The sequence below is a fragment of the Nipponia nippon genome, unplaced genomic scaffold (genome assembly GCF_047370975.1).
Source record: "Nipponia nippon isolate SJK-2023a ecotype South Korea unplaced genomic scaffold, ASM4737097v1 scaffold_1, whole genome shotgun sequence".
Lineage (NCBI taxonomy): Eukaryota > Metazoa > Chordata > Aves > Pelecaniformes > Threskiornithidae > Nipponia > Nipponia nippon.
In genome coordinates, this window is record NW_028262290.1 from 112,139,871 (window position 1) to 112,153,737 (window position 13,867).

General features: G+C 52.0%; 1 long non-coding RNA gene across 2 annotated transcripts; it reads right to left on the bottom strand.

The window, feature by feature from the left end:
* Positions 1-4,937: 4,937 nt before the first annotated feature.
* LOC148057560 (uncharacterized) lies at positions 4,938-13,802 on the bottom strand. Of its 2 annotated transcripts, XR_015706781.1 has the most exons (4): positions 13,125-13,802; positions 11,846-11,956; positions 6,371-6,483; positions 4,938-5,141 (listed from the first exon to the last, which is right to left on the bottom strand). It is a non-coding gene; the product is annotated as an uncharacterized LOC148057560 (long non-coding RNA). The 2 variants fall into 2 exon arrangements; XR_015706780.1 differs by lacking the exon at positions 4,938-5,141 and having other exon boundaries at positions 6,177-6,483.
* Positions 13,803-13,867: the final 65 nt, after the last annotated feature.

Here is a 13,867-nt window from a genome sequence, read left to right on the forward strand (position 1 = left end):
CGTTACTAGGGAGAAGGGACCGACCCCCACCTCGCTACAACCTCCTTTCAGGTAGTTGTAGAGAGCAATAAGGTCACCCCTCAGCCTCCTCTTCTCCAGACTAAACAACCCCAGCTCCCTCAGCCGCTCCGCATAAGACATGTGCTCTAGACCCTTCACCAACTTCGTTGCCCTCCTCTGGACACTCTCCAGCACCTCGATGTCCTTCTTGTAGTGAGGGGCCCAAAACTGAACACAGTACTCGAGGTGTGGCCTCACCAGTGCCGAGTACAGGGGCACTATCACCTCCCTGGTCCTGCTGGTCACACTGTTCCTGATACAAGCCAGGATGCCATTGGCCCTCTTGGCCACCTGAGCACACTGCTGGCTCATGTTCAGGCGGCTGTCAGCCAGCACCCCCAGGTCCTTTTCTGCCAGGCAGCTCTGCAGCCACTCCAGCCTGTAGCGTTGCATGGGGTTGTTGTGACCGAAGTGCAGGACTCGGCACTGAGCCTTATTGAACCTCATACAGTTGGCCCCGGCCCAACGATCCAGCCTGTCCAGGTCCCTCTGCAGGGCCTTCCTACCCTCCAGCAGATCGACATTTCCACCCAACTTGGTGTCATCTGCAAACTTAGTGAGGGTGCACTCGATCCCCTCATCCAGACCATCAATGAAGATGTTGAACAGGACCGGCCCCAGTACTGAGCCCTGGGGAACACCACTCGTGACCGGCCGCCAACTGGATTTGACTCCATTCACCACCACTCTGTGGGCTCGGCCGTCCAGCCAGTTTTTAACCCAGCACAGAGTGCACCCATCCAAGCCGTGTGCAGCCAGCTTCTCCGGGAGAATGCTGTGGGAGACAGTGTCAAAGGCCTTACTAAAGTCCAAGCAGACTACATCCACAGCCTTCCCCGCATCCACTAAGCGGGTCACCTTGTCATAGAAGGAGACCAGGTTAGTGAAACAGGATCTCCCTTTCATAAACCCATGCTGGCTGGGCCTGATCCCTCGGTTGTCCCGCACTTGCTGCATAATGGCACTCAAGACGATCTGCTCCATGACCTTCCCCGGCACTGAGGTCAGGCTGACAGGCCTGTAGTTCCCCGGATCCTCCTTCCGAACCTTCTTGTAGAGGGGCGTCATGTTTGCTAGCTTCCAGTCATCTGGGACCTCCCCGGTTGACCAGGACTGCTGATAAATAATGGAGAGTGGCTTGGCCAGCTCCTCTGCCAGCTCCCTCAGTATCCTCGGGGGGATCCCATCTGGCCCCATGGACTCGTGCGCATCCAGGTGGAGGAGCAGGTCAGTGACTGCCACCTCTTCGACAACTGCATCCTATCTCCATCTCCCAGCTCAGGGGCCTGAAAAATCCAAGGATGACCAGTCTGACTATTAAAGACTGAGGCAAAGGCGGCATTAAGTACCTCTGCCTTCTCCTCATCCTTCGTGGCAAGGTTACCTTCTGCATCCAACAAAGGAGGGAGATTCTCCCTAGCCCTCCTTTTGTCACTGACATATTTATAAAAACTTTTCTTGTTGTCTTTAATGGCGGTGGCCAGTTCAAGTTCCAGCTGTGCCTTCGCCTTTCTGATCTTCTCCCTGCATATCCTCACAACATCCCTGTAGTCCCCCTGAGTCGCCTGCCCCGTCTTCCAAAGGCGGTAAGCTCTCCTTTTTTTCCTGAGTTCTAGCCAAAGCTCCCTGTTCAGCCAGGCCGGTCTTCTCCCCCGCCTGCTCGACTTGCAGCACAGGGGGACGGCCTGCTCCTGCGCCTTTGAGATTTCCTCCTTGAATAACGTCCAGCCTTCCTGGACTCCTTTGCCCTTCAGGACTGCCTCCCAAGGGACTTTGTTAACCAGACTCCCGAACAGCCCAAAATCCGCCCTGCTAAAGTTCAGGGTAGCGGTCTTGCTGACCCCCTTCCTTACCTCTCCTAGAATTGAAAACTCTATCATTTCATGGTCGCTGAGCCCAAGACAGCCTCTGACCACCACATCGCCCACCAGGCCCTCTCTGTTCGTAAACAGCAGGTCCAGCGGGGCGCCTCCGCTGGCTGGCTCGCTTACCAGCTGTGTCAGGAAGTTATCTCCCACACACGCCAGGAACCTCCTAGACTGCTTCCTCTCTGCTGTGTTGTATTTCCAGCAGATATCTGGTAAACTGAAGTCTCCCACGAGAACAAGGGCTAGGGAGTGTGAGACTTCAGCCAACCGCTCGTAGAATACTTCATCTGTTTCCTCGTCCTGGTTAGGTGGTCTGTAAACAGATTCCCACCAGGATATCTGCCTTGTTAGCCTTCCCTCTGATCTTTACCCATAAGCACTCAACCTTACCATTACTGTCATTAAGCTCCAGACAGTCAAAACACTCCCTAACATACAGGGCTACCCCTCCCCCTCTCCTTCCTAGCCTGTCCCTTCTAAAGAGCTTGTAGCCATCCATTGCAGCACTCCAGTTATGTCAGTCATCCCACCATGTTTCCGTGATGACGACCACATCATAGTTTTCCTGCCGCAATCCCAAGCACAAAGACAGCCTGGGCGGAGAATGGATTGAGAGCAGCCCTGAGGAGAAGGACTTGCGGGTGTTGGTTGATGAGAAGCTGACCGTGACCCGCTAAGGTGCCTTTGCAGGCCAGAAAGCCAACCATATCCTGGGCTGCATCAAAAGAAGCGTGACCAGCAGGTCAAGGGAGGTGATTCTCCCCCTCTACTCCACTCTCATGACACCCCACCTAGAGCACTGCGTTCAGCTCTGGGGCCCCCAAAATAAGAGGGACGTAGACCTGTTGGAGCGAGGCCAGAGGAGGGCCATGAAGATGATCAGAAGGCTGGAGCACCTCTCCTGTGAAGACAGGCTGAGAGAGTTGGGCCTGTTCAGCCTGGAGAAGAGAAGGCTCTGCGGAGACCTTATAGGAACCTTCCAGTACCTGAAGGGGGCCTACAAGAAAGCAGGAGAGAGATTTTTTACCAGGGCATGTAGTGATAGGCCAAGGGGGAATGGCTTGAAACTGAAAGAGGGTAGATTTAGATTAGATATAAGGAAAACATTCTTCACCAGGAGGGTGGTGAGGCACTGGAACAGGTTGCCACGAGAAGCTCTGGATGCCCCAGCCCTGGAAGTGTTCAAGGCCAGGTTGGGTGGGGCGTTGAGCACCCTGGTCTCGTGGAAGGTGTCCCTGCCTATGGCAGGGCGGTTGGAACGAGATGATCTTTAAGGGCCTTTCCAACCCAAACCATTCGATGGTTCTATGATTCTATGATTCTCTTTATTGGGAAGAGGGGGACCCTTTCCATTGCCACCACACAGAGGCAGGTGTCTCTCCTTGCCTGCCTCTCCCTGGAGCCCTGCACTCACGGCCACCTTTCCAAGCCCGTTAGCAACCCGTGCCTACTGCCGGCTTGCTGCATGTGGCCAACTGCCAGCAGGAGGAAGGCCAAAGCAGCTCATCTCCCTCGTGCCTGGCAAGCTGCAGCCCAGGCTCACCGGTCACGGGGGAGTGCCCTGCAGCACCAGCCCTGCTCATCGAGATGCCCCTCTGTGATGGCTCTTGACAGCAGCCCTCACCAGGCTCGCTTTGCTTTTCCCGTCTTCCTGTCCAAGAAGTGTTTGCATCTCATCTGAGCTTCAAAACCAAACTCCTGTGGCTGTGCATTTCCTCCTGCACTCAAAACCAAAGCGGAGGCAAGTCCCTGCGGTGCAGCTGCCTGGGTCGCTGCAGGCTGATGGGCCCCAACTCCTTCACTGGAGGGCAGCACCAGCACAGGGGCACCCCGGGCACTTTGGTGTGCCGCAGCTGGGTGACTAAGCTGAAGCAGCACAAGGAGCTCCGGAACAGGATGGGGGAATGCCTCCCGCCCGCTCGGGCACTGTGTGCCTCCTCATGTCTCGCTGAGTGTCAACACACACTCACCGCCCACCGGGGTGACCTGCAGGCTGAAACTTTCACGCTGCGATCCACAGCTGGAGCTGCTCTCGCTTGCAACCCTTCCTCAGTTGCTCTGCCTCCAGTTCTCAAGGACCGCGAGCCTAGCATTTACCAATGTTTCTCCTGTTTACCTGAAAAGCAGACTGGACTACAACCTTCTAACCAATTTTAGCATCTGCCAGCCTGGAGCGGGTTTGCTCAAATGTAGCCCCATCTGCTTGCGCACAGAAGACCCATCGCTGAAGACCGCTCAAGACAGTCACCTCCTCCTCCACGCAACACTGTCCTCATCTGGGGTCCCTTGCACCTCCTCTGACTCTCAACGACAGCGGAGCATCACAAGCAAACATGCTGCTGCTGGCAGCGCTTGTGGCCACAGCCGCTTGGTCTTGTAAGTCCTTCCTTCTTTTCCTACATTTCCTCACAGGCACCCATGCCTGTGCTAACAGGCGTCTTCCCCAATCCCGGAATTCCAGCTAATGACAGCATTTCTCTGCTTTTTTTCCCTAGGTGGATTTGCACAAAATGTTCCCATGCAGAGCCCTCTCTCAGTCACCAAGCCTAAAGGAAGTGTTCGCCTGCGATGTCACTTTAAAGACGTCTCTGTAAATTTTGATAGCACTGCCATACACTGGTATCAACAGAAGGTGAATAAAGCTCCGGTGAGGATGCTCTACTTCTCAGGGTCAATATCAGTAGATGACGGCTTCCAAGCAAACAGGTATAGGATTGAAAAGGATTCTAGCCAGAAACTGTGTACTCTCACGATAAACGATATAACTCCAGACGACACTGCTACCTACTACTGCGCCTACTGGGATAGTCACTGTGGCAGGAACTCAGAGATCACCGAGACAAATACCCCCTCAGTGTCTCAACCACAAACAACTTGAAAGATCCCAACTCACTTCCCCTGGTGTGGATGAGCTGCCTGGCCTCACACGCGGGCTCTGCAGAAGCAGGACACGCTCGGTGCTGACCCACTCCTTGGAAGCATCAGCTGCCAACAGCTGGGCATTTTGGCTGAGCCCGTGCACAGTGCAAAGGGAACGGTGAAGGTCCAATACCTAAGCCAGCCTCTCCATTCCACCTTCTCCTCCTTTTTGCTCAAGATCTGGCTGTAAGGATTTCTTTACTGGAAAGGGGCACGTTTCCGTATTCTTGTTGCTGGAAATAGGTCAGCACGTTGTCCTGGACCTCTTCCAAGCCTTTGGCCTGACAAAGAAAACTGAAATAGAGAGCTTTATCCTGAAGGTTCGTAAACTTTTCAGCAAAGGAAAAGGAGTGTTATTTTCCCTTAAATGTTGGTAGCTCTTGGAGGAGAGGAAGATTTTCTCTTTATTCCTCCCAACATGTGCAGGTGGGAATATTGGTTCATTTTTCTGGAGCTGTATCTGCCCCTTTCCCCTTCCTTCTTGCTTAGCAGGGTCTGTGGTTCACTGCTGTTCATCATAGTAGTCATGCATCTGAATCACCCAACAACTTGGAGACAGAGCTACCAAAGCTAGCACCAGAGAAAAGACCTTTCCGTAGGTAAGACCAACTGTCCATCTTTATGTCTCACACGCAATGCATCCCTCCTAGCTGCTGCCTCAAGGGCCACGCTGACCCTCATGCCTGAGAAAGTCATCCACAGAGGTTCTTCTCTACCATCAAGCCTCTCCTTAACATTTTCCTTTGCTGGGGTACCCTGATACTCTGCTCACTTGGTTCATTGAAGCGTAACTCACTGAAGAATATCAGTCTGATGGGATGAAAAAGTGACACAACAATTTCCAGTGTGTATTAGCTCTCCCAATCGCTATAGTTCGGTTTTGTCCTCCTCAGACTTGCAAGCCCAGATCATACAGGGGAGTTAGACATGCTGTCTGCAAGATGCAGTGTTTCACCTTCTTTCTTCTAACGACACCTCCTAGCTACTTGCTCTCATGACCGTAACCCAACAGTCCCAGCAACGGCAGGTGAGACGGTGGTGGCCTCCTTCACTGTGTCTCTAAGGACACGGCAGGAAAAGCACCGGTCAGCACCGTTCTCTCTCTCCATCTCTCCTGCCGTTGATTTTGGTTGCGATTACGATGTTCCCGCCCAGGAGCCTTCAGAATAGATGATTGCTTTTGTTACACCTACTTCAACTGGAAGACCTTCACCCTCACTCTAGTCCCTCCCTCTAGCCACCAATCGTCATTTCTTAATGTTGTTTTGCAGTTGATACGGCACACGAGATCCCAGAAGCACTCAAACTCACTTTCTTTTCTATGGCAAGCTAAGCATGGAGGCTGTTTGATCGGCAGTAGTGCTGACTCCTCTGATGTTATCATCTTCGGCTTTTTTGTAAGAAACCCGTGCACGAAGGAAAAGCCTCCTTCTCCCACCAGCTAGTATGTGAAAAGATGCCAGTGAGCTGCTGTTGCAGAGCCTGGAGTGATTCCAGGAGGTGGGCGGACAATAACCACGTACCGGGGGCAGAAGATGCCACCTGCAGCACACGGACGCCTTCACGATGCACTGCAGAGTGGTTTACGGTGCTGGCTCTCCCTCCTCTCCGTCTGCTGAATTGTCTTTCCTTCCAGCTACCAATGGGAAGAAATGACGAAAATAAGTAGACAGTACCCAACCCAAACTGAAGTGAATAGAGGCAACCATAAGGACTAGATGATATGGAACCGTCAAGGGCATATGGATATTAGTGAATCTTAAATGCTCGGACACGCTCAGGCTCTAACTCTGATTAGAATCACGGGTGAGGCACCAAATTATCCTTCAGGATCTGTGTAACACAGCCTGCCTCTGCAAAAGGCCCCGGGTGCTTCAGAAGAATGTTCTGTGAAACCGTCCCTCCCCCTGGGGAGTTATGCTCTCAGTCAATAAGCAAACCAGATGAAGACTAGGCAAAGGGGAAAGAATTACTCTTGGTTTTCAAGTCAGGCACTTCAGCTCAGGGAGGTTTCTGGCTGGGTGGCATTGAGCATTTCCGTGCCCGGCTCTGCTCGCTCCAGGGATGGGTATTCCCCACCACTGCAAGCCCGAGCTTTTGCAGCTGGCCTGGGACCAGGCAGAGAGGGAGAGGGGGCTGAGGTGAAGCCATTCCTCAGGAGGAGGGAGATGTCTGGAGCACCATCCCTACACAACGCGTGCAGCGGGGTGACCACAGTTACACAGCCTGTGTCACCACAGGAAACTAAGCCTGGGCAGTAAAACACCGCCAACACCTTCACTGGTTGATGTTGAGGACACTGGATGGTGTGGGGGTTTTATTGGGCTGGGGGGATGCCCTACCTAGTTATTGTGCTGTGCTTTATATGGCAATATAAAGGAATATTAGCCACCTGGAGCTGTGTCCTCCCTGCCCATGATGCAAAGCAGGACAGTGTGCACAGGAAGAGCTGAAATGCTATTGTGGAAAAAGAGGCGATTTTGGGCACACACCATTTCTTGCAGGGTATCAAGCAGCCTTGTCCCTGCTGTGTCCTCTAACTCCAGGTGAGCTCTGGGCCCTCCACCTGGGACCAGCAACCAGTCTCCACCACAGCCCCGCCACTCTCAGGGGACACTGTCAAATTTACCTGCAAAGTAACTGGAGGGTCACAGTTCACCTGCTGGTACCAAATGTCGCCTAGGACCCATTGCCCACCCCGAGAGACCAGTCTGGGATATTAGTTGGGACACAGGCTTGCCCAAAAAGAAATCTCTCCTCTACACACACAAAGACACCTGCCTGCTGCTGGTGCGCCAGCTGGACAACCGAGTCAGCAGGTGGTACCGCTGCGCCGCGTGGGACTGCACCCACAGCCATTCCCTTAACCCTCTGCCATTTCCTACAGCAGTGATGTGTTTGCAGAGGAAACATCCCCACAACGCCATGAACTTTTTCTGTAGAGACAGTCCAGCTTATTTGTCTAGGCATGGGACAAGAGCAGGCAAAAAGGCCAGGAGGGGCTTGATAGGGGACTAGGGGCGCCCAAGAGGGAGAGAATGAGGAAGGGAGAAGTGCTGTCGTAAATGACATGAGGACAGGAGGGCATTTGGGATGAAATTGCCCAGTTTGCATGTCCTGTGGCTGGTTTCAAGTTTTACCTCAGGTCAGGAACTGTAGGGATGCAAAATCCAGAGGGATGAAGAAGCAAAAGGCTTTCCAGATGTAAAGAGGGAAGGGCCCAGTAAATGCTGGGGAAGCCTTACGGGAGAAAACCACCTCCATCTTAGAGTCCTTCTCAACCTCTCTTCAGGTGAAGACCTCGGCAGGAGGCAGGTGCCTGTGATTTCCAAGGGGCCAGCCTAGGAGCCAGGTAGCACTGTCTGCTGCAGCTGCCTCTTGCTGCTCCAGAGCAATTCAGTACGAGTGCAGCCTTTAGGAGGGTCAATGAGAAGTATCCTACTTTGCATGATGCTGAGCATCTAGGTTGTTGACTGTTCCTCCCTGGGCTCTTGAGTGATGTGAGGTAAGCCACACAGCTGATAAGCAGCTGGGAGGTGCTGCCGAGCTACGGTTTATTTATCAGATGAAAGTCGAGCACAAACAAGAGCTATTTACGGAACTATGGTACTTAACTGTGCACTCTCAGCAGTTTTTATGAAGTTGTATCAAAGGTTTCCAGAACTAGAACTGAAGTTTTCAGACCCCTGTCAGATCCTGCAGTCCATCTTGTTCTCCAGGTAGGATTATTGCTTGCATGGTTTCTATGGCAATCTAGTTTTAGCTGTCCCCCAAATGGAGCTGCCATCGTCGCCAAGGGGAAATGAAGGGCTACAGCCTGGCTTAGCTCAAGATCCGGACATTGTCTGGATTGACAGCCTGAATTTGCTGTGTCAGCCATGGCTACTAACCTTGAGTTCACTCACTCTTCTAGGTCACAGAAGGAAAGGTTCACCATTTTTTTCCTGCAACAGCTAAAGGATGCAAAGCACTTTGGGAGACTGACAAGAAAGCGGTCCTCGCCTGAAAATGATTTTGAACTAAGACTAATGAGAGACAGAGAAAGCCAGTGCTTCTGAAGTTGCCAGGGCTACGTAGATTTAGGTTTTCTGAACAAAGCATTCAGTACTTTATTGCCTACTAGTTTTATAAAGCAAAGAGTTAAGGAAAAAAATCATTATTTGAGTCAGAGGGTGGCTATTTTTCAGACGCCGAATCGTTCCCAGGTTTATAGATCCCAGGATCTGTATTGGAGCAGTGCGGCTTCTTTCTCCAGGCTCTGTTGCCTCCTACACCTCACATGGAGTGAGTGGTCGAGGTAAGAAACTTCCGACCTGTGTGCCTCCAGGATCAGTGATGGGCAAGTCCTGGGCCAATGCAGCACTGCTGTTCATCTTGCACCTTTTTTGTAGTTTTACAAAAGAAACTCTCATACTATTTCTTTTATCCCACTCAGAAAGCCACAAGCATCATTTCCAGTTGCAACAGGCCTTCACTTCTGACTATTTTGCCCTTAAGACAGGAAACCAACAAAATGCTGTTTAAAGATCTAACGGCTATGGATGCCAAGTGCTACGCCACGAAACGATAAACAGTCGTTTTGATGTTGAAGTTGCACTTTGAGAAGGTACTTTTCCCACACGTTGTATAGGTAACGCGGTTTTCACTGTCGCTGGGAGCTAGGGCCCCTCCTTGGGACTCCCTCTTGACTTGCCGTCAGTGTGAGTGCTCAGCACTTTGCAAGGTGGACCATTCCGCCAAAGCCCGGCAGAAATGGGAGGAAGAGCCCCTTCCCTCGCTAGGATTTGGAGTAAGCCAGGAGACAGGCAGAGTGCTCTCCCACGCTCGGCTCAGCTCCCGCTGGAGTGGCAATGACCGGCTTTCCCTGCACCCTGGCTGTTTTACGCTCCCAAGAAAGGGCTGGGTTGACTCTGCTGAAGTCAGTAGCATCTGTCTTGAGTGGTGACTTGAATGGTAGCAGATACAGATAATAAAAGGAAGGAGAGAAAGAAAGAAAGGAAGCAAAGCCACAGTCAAGGCACCAGGGAAGGGGGGAACCTGCATTCAGGTGTGTCCAAGGCGGTGGGGAGCAATGGGGTGGGGTGGCTGAGGTGTGGAGTGGACTCTCTCGTTATTTGCGATGGCCGTGGTGCTCTCGATAGGCCTAGCTGACCTGCTTTCCTGTCTTCTCCACAAGTTGTAAGATTTGAGCAAAGGAAGAAGCCAGCCCTGAAGGTGAATATTTTGTCAAGACAGAAGCATGAACAAACAGGCTGTTGGAAGGCAATCCTTAAGTTACCTACATTCTTATTAATCACTGTAATTGATTTGAATGGCTTTACATTCTCTTCCTAGTTGCTGTGATACACCTATCAGATGTACCAATGCAGGAAGTACTATTAAATCGTTAACTTAAAATTTCCTAGCTGAAATCAGAACAACGACCAACGTTGACTTCAGTTCCACCTGTTCCAGAGCCGTGACCACTCGCGTCTCAAAAAGGGCTCGAACGGGCTCATCAAAACCGCGTGCCGGTTCTCGACACTGAGCTGGATTAAGCCGTTCAAAGCCAGACTTGCTTGTGGACAAACTGAAGGCACTGGAGCTTCCCTTGCAGTACTGGGTAACTCCACACACTGACCATAGGAACACGGGTTTCAGGCAGAAGCTGTCTTACAGGATCCCATTTGATGGTCAAGCTTCAAAATGAATGGGCCAAATTGCTAGCAGAAGAGCTTTGGCAGTGTTATCATGGGATGAAAAATCATCCTACACTTGGAGCCTCCAAGACCTCAGTCAGTAAGAGAGTCAGGGAATGAATGAAGCCTGTCTCTGTCTAGGTACCATACGTGGGGAACAAATCTCGGAGAACAGGGCTCTCACTACCCCAAGCAAATCCTATAGCCAGGGAGAAATGAAGCAAAGGGAACTCAGCCTACAAATAAGGCATCAGCCTCTAAGAGTGGGGCAATGAAGTGCTGAAGTAACTTGCCGGTGACTGTGGGACAGTCTCTGTTGCTGGTCATGAGGCAGTTGCCTTCAAGAAAAGCTGTAGCTTCTTACACAGGGCTTAATTTGGGGAGCTGCTGTGGGTGGTGGCATCCATGTGCAGGGTACCACCTCTTGCAGGAACTTTGATACGCAGACGGAGGAGCTCTCTTGTGGCCCCCAAAAAGCTCGGGGCATTTAGCGGAGCTGCTGCTGGGTGATGGGAACCTGAGCCACTCGTTTCTCCGCCTTAGGTGCCTGCTCCCTCCTGCCGGGGACGGCCTCTGCTCCTGGCTGCTTCAGGGAGGCAGGCTCGGCACCGCGCGATGCACGTGTTGCTGCTGCAGCTGCTTCTAGCTGCGTCAGCCCTTTGCTGTAGATGTGAGCGGCAGGGTCTTGGGAGAGTCCCAGCCTGTGAGCCCCGGGGGCTGCTCACTGCTGTCGCGACAGTGCCGCTTCTCTGCTTTCCTCGTAGATGGAGCTGGGCAAAGCCTCAGGCAGCCAAAACCTTGCGCCAGCAGAGCCGTGCAAATGACTGCACGGATCAGGTGCCATTTTTCTGGCTCAGGCTTTCTGAAGAGCTTCATCCACTGGTACCAACACAAACCCGGAGAAGCTCCAAAGCCCCTTCTCTATGTGCAATCAGGGGATCCTTATTTTTGTGAAAAATCTTAGAGGGACAATCTGGGGCCGAGAAGGCGATGATAGAGTCCATCCGACAATAAATAAAATCACACAGCAGCAAGAGGCTACTCTTATGGCACTTACTGGGACCTCACATCCTTTGAAAACCACTGGGCAGCTAACACAAAACCTCCTCTGTGCTCCCAAGGGCTGGAAACCTCACCTGACTCCAGGGTCCTGCTTGCCAGGCTGGGCTCCCCCGCAGGAACTCATTACAGTGAAAGCAGTGAACAAACACACAGCAGCAACTTCCCACAAATGCTTCCTGAGCTCAGAGATTTAGGGCAGCAATTTTGCCTGCTTTCAAGGGGCATCTCTTCTCTTCCACCCTCTGATAGCCCACGTACCTTTAAAATTCCAGATACGAAGAACTGACTTTAGAATTTAGCACAGGTACATCACATGGTGAGGACTAGAAAACCAACAGGTGCCTCTTTGCTCATCATCTCAGCAAATTCCTTGGGGAAAAAAAGAAAAAAAATCTTTGTCTCAAGAGTGGGCTCTCTTCTTACCAGGGCGGTTTTGGGTTGGGTTTTCTTGTTGCTTGCCTTCTCGATAGGTGTTAATGAAATGGCTTGTGCATAATTATTTCAGGCATGCGCAGCTGGCACAGCCTCACTGGGTGGTTTCCTGCTGCTCAGCTCTGCTTTGCCACCTCTTGAGTCTGGCCCTCACCCTGTCCCTGAAAGGAAGCCATGAGGCAGGCAGCGACAATGTGGCTGCTGAGCGCTTTCATCCTGGCGGCTGCTTTTCCTTGTACGTGCCCTGCTCACCCCGACGCCTGCACCTCCGCCAGCGGCCAAGGGGACGCTCCGTTGCCTCAGATTCATGGTGCTAATCTTTCCCCTGCTTTCGCACAGGTGGTGCCGCTCAAGTCTTGCAGCAAACCCCCATATCCATCACCAAGCCAGAAAGCAAAACGGTGCTAATCAACTGCCACGTCTCCCATCCTGATTTTAACAAAGTTTTCATTCACTGGTACCGAAAGAGGCCCAAAGCAGCTCCCGAGCGCATTGCCTACATGTCCTCCACGCTCTTCCTGGAAAACAAGTCCAACGAGGGGAAATTTAGTATCGAGAAGGACCCCGCCAAATCCGTCTGCACCCTGACAGTGAGCAAAGTAACTCTGCAAGACTCCGCTACCTACTACTGCGCTAGCTGGGATGCACAGCAGTAGAAAGCCACAGGGGACCTGCACAAAGACGTGCTCTGCTTTCTGAACCAGGTCCTGAAGTGCCTCACAACACGCAGGAGCATCCCCACCCTACTCCCCGCAACAGCCTTCGGTCAGACACCGGCTACAGGCAGCCGGCTACAAAAGACGACACCGCTGAGCTAGCGCATGCTTTGCAGACACGCACTGCAGCCAGCACCAGCACAGCTGGTATTTCACTTCAGCAACAAAAGGGGCATTTTCATAGGTCTGGCTGCCTAAAACCACCTCCGGGTGGGTTTACAGGATGGCAGGGTGGGCTAGCTAAAAGAAGGAAAAACCTTTCTATTCCCACGACCCTTCAAGCTACGTCTTTGGAATAAATCCCCGGTTACACCATTTGTGGGGCAGAACAGAAGGATACAAGAGAAAATAAACTTGAAGCACCGCTCGGGACTGCAGGTATCACACACCCATTTTGTACGTCTCTGCTGGCAGAGAATCTTGGTTTAGTTTCTCTTTGTTGTCCATCTGGAGCCGATCAAACCTTAAGTTAAAATACAAGCCTCTTCATTGACTTCAGTGGGGCTTCTCATCCAACACGGCAGCAAGCCTGCAAAACAAGCAGCAACTCTACAGCAGGTATTCATACTTCCATAGCGCAAACAGAAAGACATTCATTTACGTTCTTTCACCCCTTTGCTGGTTACGCCCAAGCAACTGACTGTTAAAATCGCAGGACCGCTGTGTTCCGATCCCAAGTATTCCCAGTCTCTGGTACAAGGCACATCTGGAGGTGCCGCCCTGGGGTGTAGCGTCTCACCTGACCTGTGACAAGAAGCAGTTACCAGCGCAGCAATCCTGCTTCTGAGCTCCCAGATGGCTGCTGTGTCTTTTCCTGGCCTTTGGCAGTCAACCTGTGTGACGGGCAGAAACTGGAGAGCCTACACATTCATTAAGATCCATGGTCTTATTTTTTCTTCCTTTTACTGGCAGTGGACCTGAGGCAGAGCGTCTGACCCCCAGACTGATTGTTCAGCAGCCTTCAACAGGTCTAAAAGCAGGCGTTAAAACTGCTGCAGACTACAGCATTACTTTGTAAACGAGTTGAAGTGATTTTGCGTGTGTGCACGAGAGAGAGAGCGCGCGAAGGTGAGTTTGTGCCGCTTGTGCAAAAGCTGTAACCAGGCTGTTAGCATTCAGCAGGGCTCAGTCA